General features: G+C 42.5%; 1 long non-coding RNA gene across 2 annotated transcripts in view; it reads right to left on the bottom strand.

The window, feature by feature from the left end:
* Positions 1–12,545, bottom strand: part of LOC117356333 — a 167,685-nt gene extending 155,140 nt beyond the window's left edge. The window contains exon 1 of one of the 2 annotated variants that reach the window (XR_004538619.1): positions 12,468–12,545. This is a non-coding gene — a long non-coding RNA (uncharacterized LOC117356333). Of the gene's footprint in view, positions 1–11,946; positions 12,054–12,467 lie in introns of those variants that run through there. The other variant, XR_004538620.1, reaches the window with a different exon arrangement.
* Between the last annotated feature and the right edge of the window lie 354 nt (positions 12,546–12,899).

Here is a 12,899-nt window from a genome sequence, read left to right as displayed (position 1 = left end):
TTTAGGTGCTGAAGAACAAGTGGTGATGTTTGCTGATGCTTCATAAAAGCAGATCATTTATAAAAATTCAAAGTTCAGTTTTAATCACCACACCAGGCATAAAAACACACAAATATTTAAAAGCCTGATACAGCCATGTTTCACCCTTTTAAGGCTGGATTGGGGACTATTCAAAATAGGGTTACCATATTTTTCTCTGGGAAACCCCACCCCATTCCACCCCAGCCCTGCCTAGTCTGCCTCCAGCCTCGTCCTGACCACAGCTCCACCCCCACAAAGTCTCCTCTCTTCCAGATGAACTCCAGCCGTGTCTGGAGGGCCTGGAGCATGTGCAGATGTGTGTGACGTCATCCGCACATGCTCAAAGTTCCTATGAATGGCGGGAGCAGCGCCAAACATTCAGTGTGTCGGCCTGCACTAAAAATTGCTTCCGTGGTTTTATAAAGGGGGGGGGAATGCATTGCTAGGGACCATCACAAAAGATTTAAACATAGCTCTATGGCATCTTATGAAACACATATCGCATATGAGCATCAGGGCTGAGCATTCATCATGCCAGCTGGCGCTAAAAACCTCTTCCGCACTTTTGTGAAAGGGTGGGGGTGGGGGCTAGTTTGTAGCTGGGAAAGCACAAATTCTAGCCCATTTGCTTCTTGGAGACTTCTGGACATATGTTCCATTAGCTCCAAAATATAAATATGTAAATGGCGTTATCTACTTCAATCTGTCATTTCTAACGAGTTTTGTCAAAACAAATCTGGTCCTAGCTGCCAAAAGAATGTTTCCCATCCACCCTCACAGAGTAAACAGCAGGTCTCTCAGGTCGCAAAACCTTCTGCTTCTGAAAGTTAGAAGTGCCAAAGCAGCATGTGACGCCTTCTTCCAAGATCTGTCTTGAATCAGTTCAGCTGAAAGTGTCTAAATATTTGCCCGGTAATGGAGAAACTGTATGCATTTGATTAATTTGTCCAGCGTGGAACATCAAAGTCCTTGAGGACAAAAACTGCATTGTAAGGTAGCGAGCAGTACTGAGTGTGGGAGGGATTCCCCCCCCCCCCCCCCCATTAACAGAGAACATGAATTTCATTTTTTAATATTTTGTGACCAGTTTGAAATGCAACGCCAAACATTTGGGTGGAAACAGCACGTCTATGACCCCGGGCTGCTATCAATTAAGATCGGATGAAATCATGGTGTTTCCTTTGGAGGAGGAAGGGAACTAGAGAAAATTGTATTATTTATGTAACTTTTTTCCATATTGTATTGCAGAGTAATGCTTAGGTTAAAAACTGATTTTGAGCCCCATTTTAACACAGAAAATATATATTTATTTAACAGATTTCTCAACTGCCTATTACTAGGCGGCTTACAAGAGGGAGGGGGCAAGTTGCGGGCCCACCCATTGCTATACCCCTGCCTCCTTCCTGTGCCATCCATCCATCATTTGGCCCTCTCTCCCTGCCTGCCATCCATCCATGTCTGCCCTTTCCTGCCAACCGTCTCTCCCACCCACCTACAATGTTCCCTCTAAACCAGGGAAGCAGCTATGCAAATCATGATGTGTTCCGAGTAGTGGTTGGTTTGGGCTGGGCTGGGCTGGCATGTGGTGAGCAGGGCTGGGGGGGGAGAGGGCGCAAAGGCAAGCAATTTTTGAAAATTATGTCACACTGCACAGAATGGTTTTTTAATGTCAGAAAAAGAGAAAAAAGGGTATGTGTTCCCTGTACTTTGCAAAATACCATCCTGCCTCTGCCCCCTCTCTCCTCCCCACTTCCATAAAGCGAGGGGCATTTGGAGTCCAAAAGGGGTGAAGGAGAGCTGAAAAATATGTCCCTACTTTGGGCCATGCACCAATAATGCTTCTCAACATTCATTCCTACCAAGAACACCTGGCCTTGATCCCACATGCAGAAAACAGATCAACCCTATGCAAATACAACACCGCAAAAAGTCCTAATATACACAAATGAAACCCTGATGCCAGACTCTGCACGCAGTACAGCGCCAAAGAAAAAGAAACAAATGCATTTCTTCCTGAACAGTGCAAAATATAAAGAGCAGATGTAAGTTTCTCAAACCCAACATATTTCAATCATTAAATTGAAAATAAAATCATTTTTGCCCACATTTGTTATCTGGTGATTTTATTTTTCTACACATCTTTTCCCCAGTCTCTGGTTGCACTTCCTTTTGTCTTTGCCCTTAATTCTGTTTTCAGGGCCTTCTTATCGATTTGCAGTTTCTCTCTCCTTCACTTTCTGCCCTGCATCCATTTTCGTTTCCTTAGAAAACCAGGGATCCTAAATATGAAAGGTGGAAGTCAGAAAAGAGTGCATCCATCTTCGGCATTAACTTATAATATTCAACTTTTTTCAATTTTTCTTCTTTCTTCACAATTCTATCTACTGTTCCATGTCTTCCCTTCCCATCTACCCACATGCACCATCTCCTCCCTCTCTCCGCTCTTCCCTTCCATCCATGTGTACCATCTTCCCTTTCTTTCTTCTACCCTATTTCCATCTTTTCTTAAACAGCATTTTTCTATCTCTCTTCCCTTCCCACTCCTCCCATTCCAGTGTACCATTTCCTCCCTCTCTCTCCCCTTCCTCTCCATCCCTGTGCAGCATCTCCTCCCTCTCTCTCCTCCCTCTAGTGGTCTGATATCTTTCTCCTCTCCTTCTCACAGTCTGGCATCACTTTTCCTTCCTTCCCTCCTCCCCCTTTGTGGTCTGGCGCTCTTTTTCCTTCTCTCCCCTTTCAGCGGTCCATCTCTTCCTTCCCTTTCCCCCTTCTTGCGATCTGGTATTTCTCTCCTCTCCTTCCCTTCCTTATTCCTCTCTATCCTAGTCTGGACTCTCTCTCTCCTGCTTCCCTGGTCTGGCATCTCTCTCTCCTTCCCTTTCTCTCTTCTTCTGGTCTGGTATCTCTTCTCACCTTCTCTTTCTTCCTCCTCCTATTCTCTACTATGGTCTGGCATTTCTATCCTCATCTTCCCTTTCCCTTCCCTAGAGGCCTGGTATCTTTCTTTTTTTTCTCTCTCCATCCCCACAGTCCAGCGTAGGAAGAAGGATCTGTCTGAAAATAATAAGAAATGGCAGAAGGGATGGCAAGTCAATTGCAAGGTGGTGATGAAGAAGGCAAAGAGAGACTTTGAAAAGATTGTGTTGGGGGCCATTAAAATCAAGACACTGATAAAAGAATTAGTTGGGCCGCTAGATGATCGAGGGGTAAGAGTGATACTCAGGGAAAACAAGGCCCTATCCGAGAGATTAAATAAATTCTTTGCTTTGGTCTTTACCAAGGAAGATGTGGGGAAATACCAATGGTATTTAACGCCGATGAGTCAGAAAAACTTTAACAAATTTCTGTAAGCCTGGAAGATATATCCCCTCTTTTACAAAACCACAAAAGCAGTTTTTAGCACCAGCTGGTGACCTGAATATTCTGCACTGCTCCTGACTAGAGAATGACATGGAGACAAATTTTTCCCTGTCCCAGCAAGTTATTTTCCTGCCTCTGCCCCATTCCTGCAAGCTCTGTCCTCATCTCCATAAGCCTCAAACGCTTTAAAATCATAAGTAGCAACATTCTAGAGCTCAGACTGTGATGTCATAATGCCTCATTCCACCAATGCCTGAGCTCCGTCCTCATTTGCACAAGCCTCAAACACTTTAAAATCATAAGTAGCAACATTCTAGAGCTCAGATGGTGATGTCATAATGCCTCATTCCACCAATGCCTAAGCTCCGTCCTCATCTGCACAAGCCTTAAACCTTTAAAATCAAAAGTAGTAACATTCTAGAGCTCAGATGGTGATGTCATAATGCCTCATTCCACCAAAACCTAAGAGCCAACCTCATCGGTGATGTCACAATGGCTTGGTTTCCCTCTACTTGTGCCCATTTGCCAGATGCATTTGCCCCATTAAAACGAAAAGTGTCAAGAAAAGCGTGGAATAACTTGTAAGTTTCATGGCTCCTCATCATTCTCTTCTTGGTTGGGCTGAGAACTTTTCAGCCATCTCTCATATATTAAAAGGGACACCAATTAGTTTTGGGGGAACTTTTCTCTGAAACTGGAGCACTTCACTGGTTTGTTCCACATATCTAGATTAATAATTTAACATTTTTAATGCAGTGTTTCCCAAGTCAGGCAAGGGGGAACTCCAAAGCTATCAGGTTTTCAGGATATCCACAACAAATATGCATGATATGCATTTCCATATGGCACCTCCATTATATGCAAATATCTTTCATGCATATTCGTTGTGGATATCCTGAAAAACTGATGGGCAAGAGGGTGCTCCAGGGCTGACTTGGGAAGCAATGTTTCAATGCATATGTATCAGTACTATGCATATTAACTTATATGTGAATGTATATTGAGCTGGATTTGCTACTGATTTAAATAAAGCTGCACTCTGCCGAACCTACAGGGAACTTAACAATTTATGAATTTAGCAGTAAAAAGGGAAGACAAATAGATTAAGATGCAATATTTACCTTTTTTCCTCATCATATTTTTTCTATTCTCATTTAGATTAAGTCTTTTTTTATATAAAAAAAAAACCCAAAACAATTAATTTTAGACCAAGTTTCACCAAAAGTCTTTTAATACCCCTCCTGATGTTCTTCCCTAAATGCTTTTCTTTTTGGGTTTTTTATTTTTAAACAAATGTAGTTTATCCTTGTATTCCTTATGTATCTTTAAATAATTATGGATAAGATTGTACGATTATTGTTTCAAATGGTTTTTTATTTGTCCCCCCCAAATTATTATTGTTATACGCATTGAAATTACTTGATATTGTGTTCAAATCAAAACTTTAATAAACTTGAAACAGGAATCTGAACACATTTGAAAAGAGAAAGCCTTAAGCTCCGATTATTATTATTTTTTTTTTAATGCCTCCCAAATGAGATGAAATTGGCATTCATCCTGCTCTGATAGTTCAAGGTTTCAAGGTCCAGCTGGAAAGATAAATTGCACCCTGAACAGCCAAACCATTTAGAAAGGCCCTTAAACTGCACCAAAGCTAAAATGTTGTCTTTGGAGATTACAGTTTTATATGACTGCTCTAATGCTCATTTGAATGTTCAGGGTCTTCAAAATCAAGATATCACTGTTGTTATAGCAATGCGCCCTTTAATTGTACCCTTACAAGTTATCTGTCATGTTTAAAAACTGCTGGATTTGCAGATTTACGAAGAGTCAGGCAGCAGAGACTAGGGGCCTGTTTCATAAAGCCGCAGCGCGGTAACGGCCCCGAAGCCCAAAGAGATTTAAAGGGCTTCGGGGCCGTTGCCGCACGGCTTTGTAAAACCGGCCCTATTCATTCATTCTCTCATGAATTTATATATTTATATATATATATACACACGATAACAGAGGCCTTCTTTTACTCAGGTGCGCTAATCGATATAGCGCGCTAAACGCTAATGTGTGCGTGTTAGTCTATGGATACGTTAGCATTTAGCGCGGGCTAATTCGATTAGCACGCGCTAATTGGTTAGCGCAGCGTAGAAAAAGAGGGTGATGCTGTGTTTTGGATCCACAAAACTAAACAGCCAACACTCAGATCAGGAGGGAAGAAAATTACCCCTCCCCCCTTACAAAACCATAGCATGGATTTTAGCGCAGGCCGTGGTAACAGCTCTGACGCATCTATGAGCATCAGAGCTGTTACCATTGCTAAAAACCATGCTACGGTTTTCTAAAAATATGGGTGGGGAGGTAGATATTAGATTTGAAAACAAAAGACCATTTAAAGCGACAGAATATATAACAAGAGAAAACTTAGCTGTACATTTATTTCCATTAATGTTCTGGACACTTTATAAATTAATATTAATGTCACTCTTAGGATTCATTAGAGACCACCTAGAGCAGGGGTGTCCAGCCTTTTGGCTTCTCTGGGCCGCATTGGCCGGAAAAAATGTTCTGGGACCGCACAAACGTGCAAACGCTGCAACAAGACAGAGGAGGGAGCCGGCAAGACGGAAAACACCCGGGGGCCGCACAAAATACTTTACAGGGCCACATGCGGCCCTCGGGCTGCAGGTTGGACACTCCTGACCTAGAGTTTCAGAACCACGCTTCAAATTCAGTATTCCAGATAAATAAATCACAAAAAATTTATATATCATACTTATGGATGTTTTAGGAATGCTGAGCATGGAGACCGATGTCCTTGCTGTTTTCTCAAATAAAGCACAGCTCATTCTTATAAAATTCATAACTCCTTTATCCTAGAAACATAGAAACCTGATGGCAGATAAAGGCCAAATGGCCCATCCAGTCAAGCATCCACCATCTCCATCTCTCCCTATTGGCTAAGGCTCTTTACACCTGTATTGTGAGGTCATAGAGCTTTATGGTTATAGAAACATAGAAACATGATGGCAGATAAAGGCCAAATGGCCCATCCAGTCTGCCCATCCACAGCATCCACTATTTCCTGCTCTCTCGAAGAGATCCCACACTTTCCTGAATTGTGTATAACAAAGAGCGGACCAAACCAGTATATGGAGAAAAATTAATTTTAATGTCACATGTGCCTGACGTGGCCACATTCTGCCCGAGGGCTGCGTCAGAGGCAAAACTATAGAAGAAAAAATGGACAGTCACTTCCTGCAACTTCCTGGAAGTGGTTGAAGGAGTATTGTAGCAGGACCACTGCTGCTGAATTTTTGTACCAGTGAGAAGTATATTTTTTATGTCTGGATTGTTTGGTAAGCTGTTATTAGAGAGATGCTTGCTGTCTGTTTTTTTCCTGTCTAGTTTTGTCCTCTGACGCAGCCATTAGGCACATGTGACAGGAAAATACTTTTTGCTCCATATTCTCGTTTGGTCTGCTACACCTGAATCATCGCAGGTCATCTGCCTCTTTTACTTAGGAGGAAATGCAGGAGAGGGGAGATAACTTAACATAACATAACTTTATTCTTCTATACCGCAACAATCAGACAATTTCTAGGCGGTTTACACTGAAGAAAGCTGGACAGTCAGCGAAGTACAAAATACAAATAGCGAGAGTACAACTTATTTCCTAAAAATAGTCAAAGTAGAATTAATTGTTATTAGTATATTTCTATTTAGGAAATGAATTTATCAAACAGTACAGTCATAATTTCTTTCCGAAATGCGCCGTAGGACAGTCCGGTTCCACTGATGTAATCACCCAACCAGGACTGCTGCTTACTTGCTTGAAACATACAAGTCCTATCCAGAAAGGACCTGTATCTACAATCAATAATTTTTGGATAGGTAAATCAATTACAATTTCTGGTTATCCTCGTAGGGCTGTATAGTATGAAATGAGACAAAAAAATAGGTAGGGGCCAATCCCCAAACTGACTTAAAGCAAATGCAAGAGAATTTAAATATTATTCGTGCCTCCACCGGCAACCAGTGCAGGAGTCTATAGTAGGAACTAACATGATCGCTCTTCTTCAGCCCAAATATCAGAGGGCCGGCCGTATTCTGTACTATTCTCAATTTTCTCAAATTTTTTTTAGGTACACCCACATAAACGATATTGCAATAATCCAATATAGACAGAACCAATTCCTGCACCAATAATCTAAAGGGTAAAGCATCAAAGCATTTTTTGATGGTCTTTACTTTCCATAGTGCAACAAAGCACTTCTTCACCACTAAATTCGTATGTTCTACCATGGATAAATGATATGAGAGACGTTTAAATATCTACGTAATATAAATGCGCACGAGTCAAGTCTCTTTCATTTGAAAGGAAACGGGCATAGGATGAAGATAAGAGGCGATAGGCTCCGGAGTAATCTGAGGAAATACTTTTTTACGGAAAGGGTGGTAGATGCGTGGAACAGTCTCCCAGCAGAGGTGGTGGAGACAGAGACTGTGTCTGAATTCAAAAGGGCCTGGGATAGGCACGTGGGATCTCGGAGAGAGAAAGAGATAATGGTTACTGCGAATGGGCAGCTCTATGACCTCACAATGCAGGTGCACAGAGCCTTAGCCTATAGGAAGACGAGATGCAAATGTTAAGAGCCTTAGCCAATAGGGAGAGGGGAAATATGATGTGACGTTTAAATACCTACGTAATGTAAATGCGCATGAGTCGAGTCTCTTTAATTTGAAAGGAAACTCTGCAATGAGAGGGCATAGGATGAAGTTAAGAGGTGACAGGCTCCGGAGTAATCTGAGGAAATACTTTTTTACAGAAAGGGTGGTAGATGCGTGGAACAGTCTCCCGGAAGAGGTGGCGGAAACAGAGACCGTGTCTGAAATCAAGAGGGCCTGGGATAGGCACGTGAGATCGCTCGGAGAGAGAAAGAGATAATGGGCTATTTATCTGCCATCATGTTTCTATGTTACCTCCCTTTGGTCCACACTTTCCTGAATTCAGACAGTCTTTGTCTCCACCACCTCTAGGGGGAGACTATTCGATTCATCTACCACCCTTTCTGAAAAAAAGTATTTCTTTAGATTACTCCTGAGCCCGTCACCTCTTAACCTCATTCTATGATGTCTCACTCTGGAATTTCCTTTCAATTGTCAGGTGTATTTATGCCACATGCAAGTAGGTATTTAAATATCCCTATCATATGAGGGGCCGCTGAAAAGTTCTCAGCCCCAACCAAGAAGAGAATGATATGGAGTAGAGAATGACACGAGGACAAATTTTTCCCCCGTCCCTTTGGGAACTCATTTTCTCATCCCATCCTGGCAAGTTCTTTTCCTGTTCCTGCCCCGTTCCTGCATGCTCTGCCCTCATCCGCACAAGACTCAAATACTTTAAAATCATAAGTGTTCGAGGCTTGTACGGTCAAGTATTTTTAATATTTGATAAAATATTGCTTTTATTTATCTATTTTTATTGTTTTCTACAATCTTTTTATATTGTACACCGTTTAGACACTTGTTTTGATAGACGGCATATCAAAAATAAAGAAACTTGAAGGCAGAGCTTACAGGAATGGGGCAGGGATAGGGACAGCAACAAAACTTGCAGAGATGGGACAGGGAAATTGAGTTCCTGCGGGGGATAGGGAAAATTTGTCCCTGTGTCATGCTCTAATGTGGAGAATTACAAGTTATTCCACACTTTTCATTCATTTCATATTATTGAAATGAAAAGTGTCAAGAAAAGTGTGGAATAACTTGCAGGTTTCGTGGCTCCACATCATCCCCTTCTTGGTTGAGCTGAGAACTTTTCAGTGGCCTCTCATATCTTCCCTGTCTCTTCCCTTTCCTCCAAAGTATACATTTTGGTTGGCTTCCTTTGGACCAACTCCATCCTTATATACAGTACTTCCCCATAATTTGCAATGCTCCCAGGCCACATTTAAAGGGGATTGCTCTAGCTGGACCTTCTGGAGGGTTAAGGGATCTTGGGGGGGGGGGGTGCCTGACTTGGGAGAGGAGACAGTTCTGGGTGTGGGAAACACCACTACAGGATTCTTCAGGTTAGGGAGAGATGGGCTAGCACAGGAAGGGTCTTAATGGGGAGGGGGAGTAGCTTTTACTTTGGGGAACATATTGATTTGAAAGAAAGCTCTGGGAATTAGAGGGCATAGGATGAAGTTACGAGTTCATAGGCTCAGGAGTAATCTAAGAAAATACTGTTTTACAGAAAGGGTGGTAGATGCGTGGAACAGTCTCCCAGAAGAGGTGGAAACAGAGACTGTGTCTGATTTCAAGAAAGCGTGAGATAGGCACGTGGAATCTCTTAGAGAGAGGAAGAGATCATGGTTACTACAGATGGGCAGACTGGATGGGCCATTTGGCCTTTATCTGCTATCATGTTTCTATGTTTCTGTATCAAAGCAAAAACCAGGAGAAAAACCTTCACACACACAATCAGAATCAACAGACAACAGTGGAGGTTCGAGAACGATGGTGTGCAATTTTATTCAACAAATCATAATCTTGTGCGGTGGCTCGACATGCACGTGTTTCGGCCAATATGGACTGCTTCAGGAGCCTTTTTAAATCACAATCACAATTTCTCATATAATTAAGAAACTGATGATTCAAAGTAACTCGGGCAATAAAACGCAGAAGTACAGAAATTCACTGCACACGCCAAATATGTGCGTGTCGAGTCACCGCACAAGCCTATGATTTTGTGAATAAAACTGCACACCATTGTTCTCAAACCTCCACTGTAGTCTGTTGTTTCTATGTTTCTATAACCATAAAGCTCTATGACTTCACAATGCAAGTGTTAAGAGCCTTAGCCAATAGGGAGAGGAGGAGATACTGGATGCTGTGGATGGACTATTTGGCCTTTATCTGCCATCATGTTTCTATGTCTCTATAACCATAAAGCTCTGTGACCTCACAATGCAGGTGTAAAGAGCCTTAGCCAATAGGGAGAGGATGAGATAGCGGATGCTGCGGATACACCGACTGGATGGGCCATCATGTTTCTATGTTTTAATGATTAAAGATTATGGTACTTTAAAAATGTGAATCAGGAGTATTGGGTCACTGCTTGGCAGCTCAGTGCTCTCAGGTCCAAAAAATAACACTGCTTACAAAGGTGGGAGTCAGCAATTTGTAGCACTGATACCACAGGCTGCCATTTCCCATAGTAAATCAAGGTGCAATAAATGTTCATCTTGATACCTGCTCCACCCCCCCCCCCCTTAACAGTAGCCAACATTGATAACTAAGACCCTAACTCATGCTACTGTGCTTCCCCGAAAATAAGACAGTGTCATATTTATTTGGGGCTCACAAAAGGCCTAGCTTCCATCCTTCCCACCCTCCCAGCCCTCGTGCAGCCGAACCCTTGAGCACCTGCCCCTGCGCAGCCGAACCCCGCTGATTCTCCATCCTTCCCTCCCAACCGATCCCCGCCGACTGCGACCATAAATATCTTCCGGCTTAGGAGCGTCAGGCCAGCAGCACTCACCGGCTGCTTCACGGCCTTCTCGCTGGGGCCTTCTGTGTTCTGATGACATCATCAGTAACCCGGCACACAGGAGTCCGTGAAGCAGCTTGTCAGTGCTGCTGGCCCGACGCTCCTCTGCCGGAAGGTATTTATGGTTGTGGTCAGCGGGGATCGGTTGGGAGGGAAGGATGGAGGGTCAGCGTGGAGGGGTTCGGCTGCCTGGCGGGGGAAGCGCGGCTTCCTACGACTAGGATTTATTTTCGGGGGTAGGGCTTATATTAAGATCTACCCCAAAAATCATGCTAAGTTTTATATGGGGGGAAACATGGTAGTACAAGCTTTGAGGGATAATTCATTAGTTCAGTTTGAAATGTACTTGCAACCAATAATAGTGCAATCATCTTCAGTGTCGTCTCACCACCTTTCTCAGCATTTCATAAGGTGTTTCACTCACAGCAGCTAATTTTAAAGGGCTCAGGGGTCACTTCTGTATTCATCGCACTGACAGTGGCCTTTTGCTGTTACAGAGTAAATCAAATCATTGGAGCAGTGAGCAGATATGAATTTAAAACTTATGTGGAAGGAAAAACATTGGATTTTGTTTATTATTCAATTACTAGGGATTGATTAAATATATTGAATAGGCAGCATTTTACTAAAGGAAAAAAGGAAAAAAAAAGTTTGTTTCAGATTCCAGCAGCTGCTTCAATGAGAACAGTATGGAAATGGCTTCTTAGTCCTTTCAAAATGGTGGCATGACTGTGTAGCGTCTGGTTGGAAGTGCATTTGACTTCCTGGTTTTCAGCTTTGCTCCAGGCTTTATTTGCCTTATTATTTGACTAGTTCTGTTACACTCCAAAGCTCTCAAGAGTTTAAACTTAAGAGATCCAGTGAAGTAACAAAGTATGTTTTAATGACTGAGTGGTTAAGAACTTTACAAGGTTCTGTAGTGAGTTTCAACTTATGCCCTCCATTATCCTATTATCACAGTTTGCATTTTGATAATATTTTACATAGTACCCTTAACTGCATTTCGGTATCAAAGTTTAGGATTAGAGTACACATACCTTAGATAACGCACGGCAGTTTGCAGTGGGACATGCTTCAGCTCTTGTTTGCACGCCTCTCACTCATTTGAAAAGGGAGATATCAAATGCTATTTTTTTTTTCTTTTCTGTAATCTATCTTGGTTTGTGGTATCAGTTTCTCTATTTTGCTGGCCTACTGCCATCTGTAATGATCATCTGCTATATCGAGCTTGATTTTTTTTGAAGGAGAGGACTTGCTTTTACCCCATAAGTGTTTGCTTATAAAGCAAACAAAGAGATGGCACTATTTTAGGTTTGCCAGAACCAGACATTGATGTTACTGGCACAGAAATGCCGCGATACTGTATCCTGGTGTTTCTCAGTGTCATAGAGCATTTCTTTTCCTCATCAGGCAACTGCATGTTAGAGAGTTGCACAGTGACAGAAATGTCACCCATCCCAGCTCGACCCTACTGGAATCTGACCAATACTGGGTCCCCACCCATTCCCACCACCCTCATTTGTACCCAAAGCAGGAATTGACACTATTACAAACTCACCCACAGTCCTCCTTTTCCTTCCAAACCCAACAGCCTCCCATGGTTTTTGGGTGGTGGTCTCTATTCAACCAATGAGCATTCCAAGCCTCAGTCTGATGCTCCAGCTGCCTCTCAGGGCATTCCAAGCCTCATTATGGTGTTCCAATTACCTCTCTCAGTGTGTGTAGATAACCTGAATGCCAATATGTCCTTGAGGACAAGCAGGACATCATTTACCACAAACTAAGTGATGTCACCAATGGAGCCCAGTGTGGATGCTGCTCTGTATTCTAAGAGTTCTCAAATCCTTTGCAGTACCAACCATGCATGCATATGTGCCTTCCTGCTCGCTTTAGGCACCTCGGGATCAGCAATCATCTTCTTCCTTGGAGATGATAAAACTAATTCCCTTTCTTTTATTTATATTTGTCCTATTCAGTACTTTTATTCATT

The sequence above is a fragment of the Geotrypetes seraphini genome, chromosome 3, assembly GCF_902459505.1.
Source record: "Geotrypetes seraphini chromosome 3, aGeoSer1.1, whole genome shotgun sequence".
Classification (NCBI taxonomy): Eukaryota; Metazoa; Chordata; class Amphibia; order Gymnophiona; family Dermophiidae; genus Geotrypetes; species Geotrypetes seraphini.
This window is presented reverse-complemented; position numbering and strand designations above follow the sequence as displayed.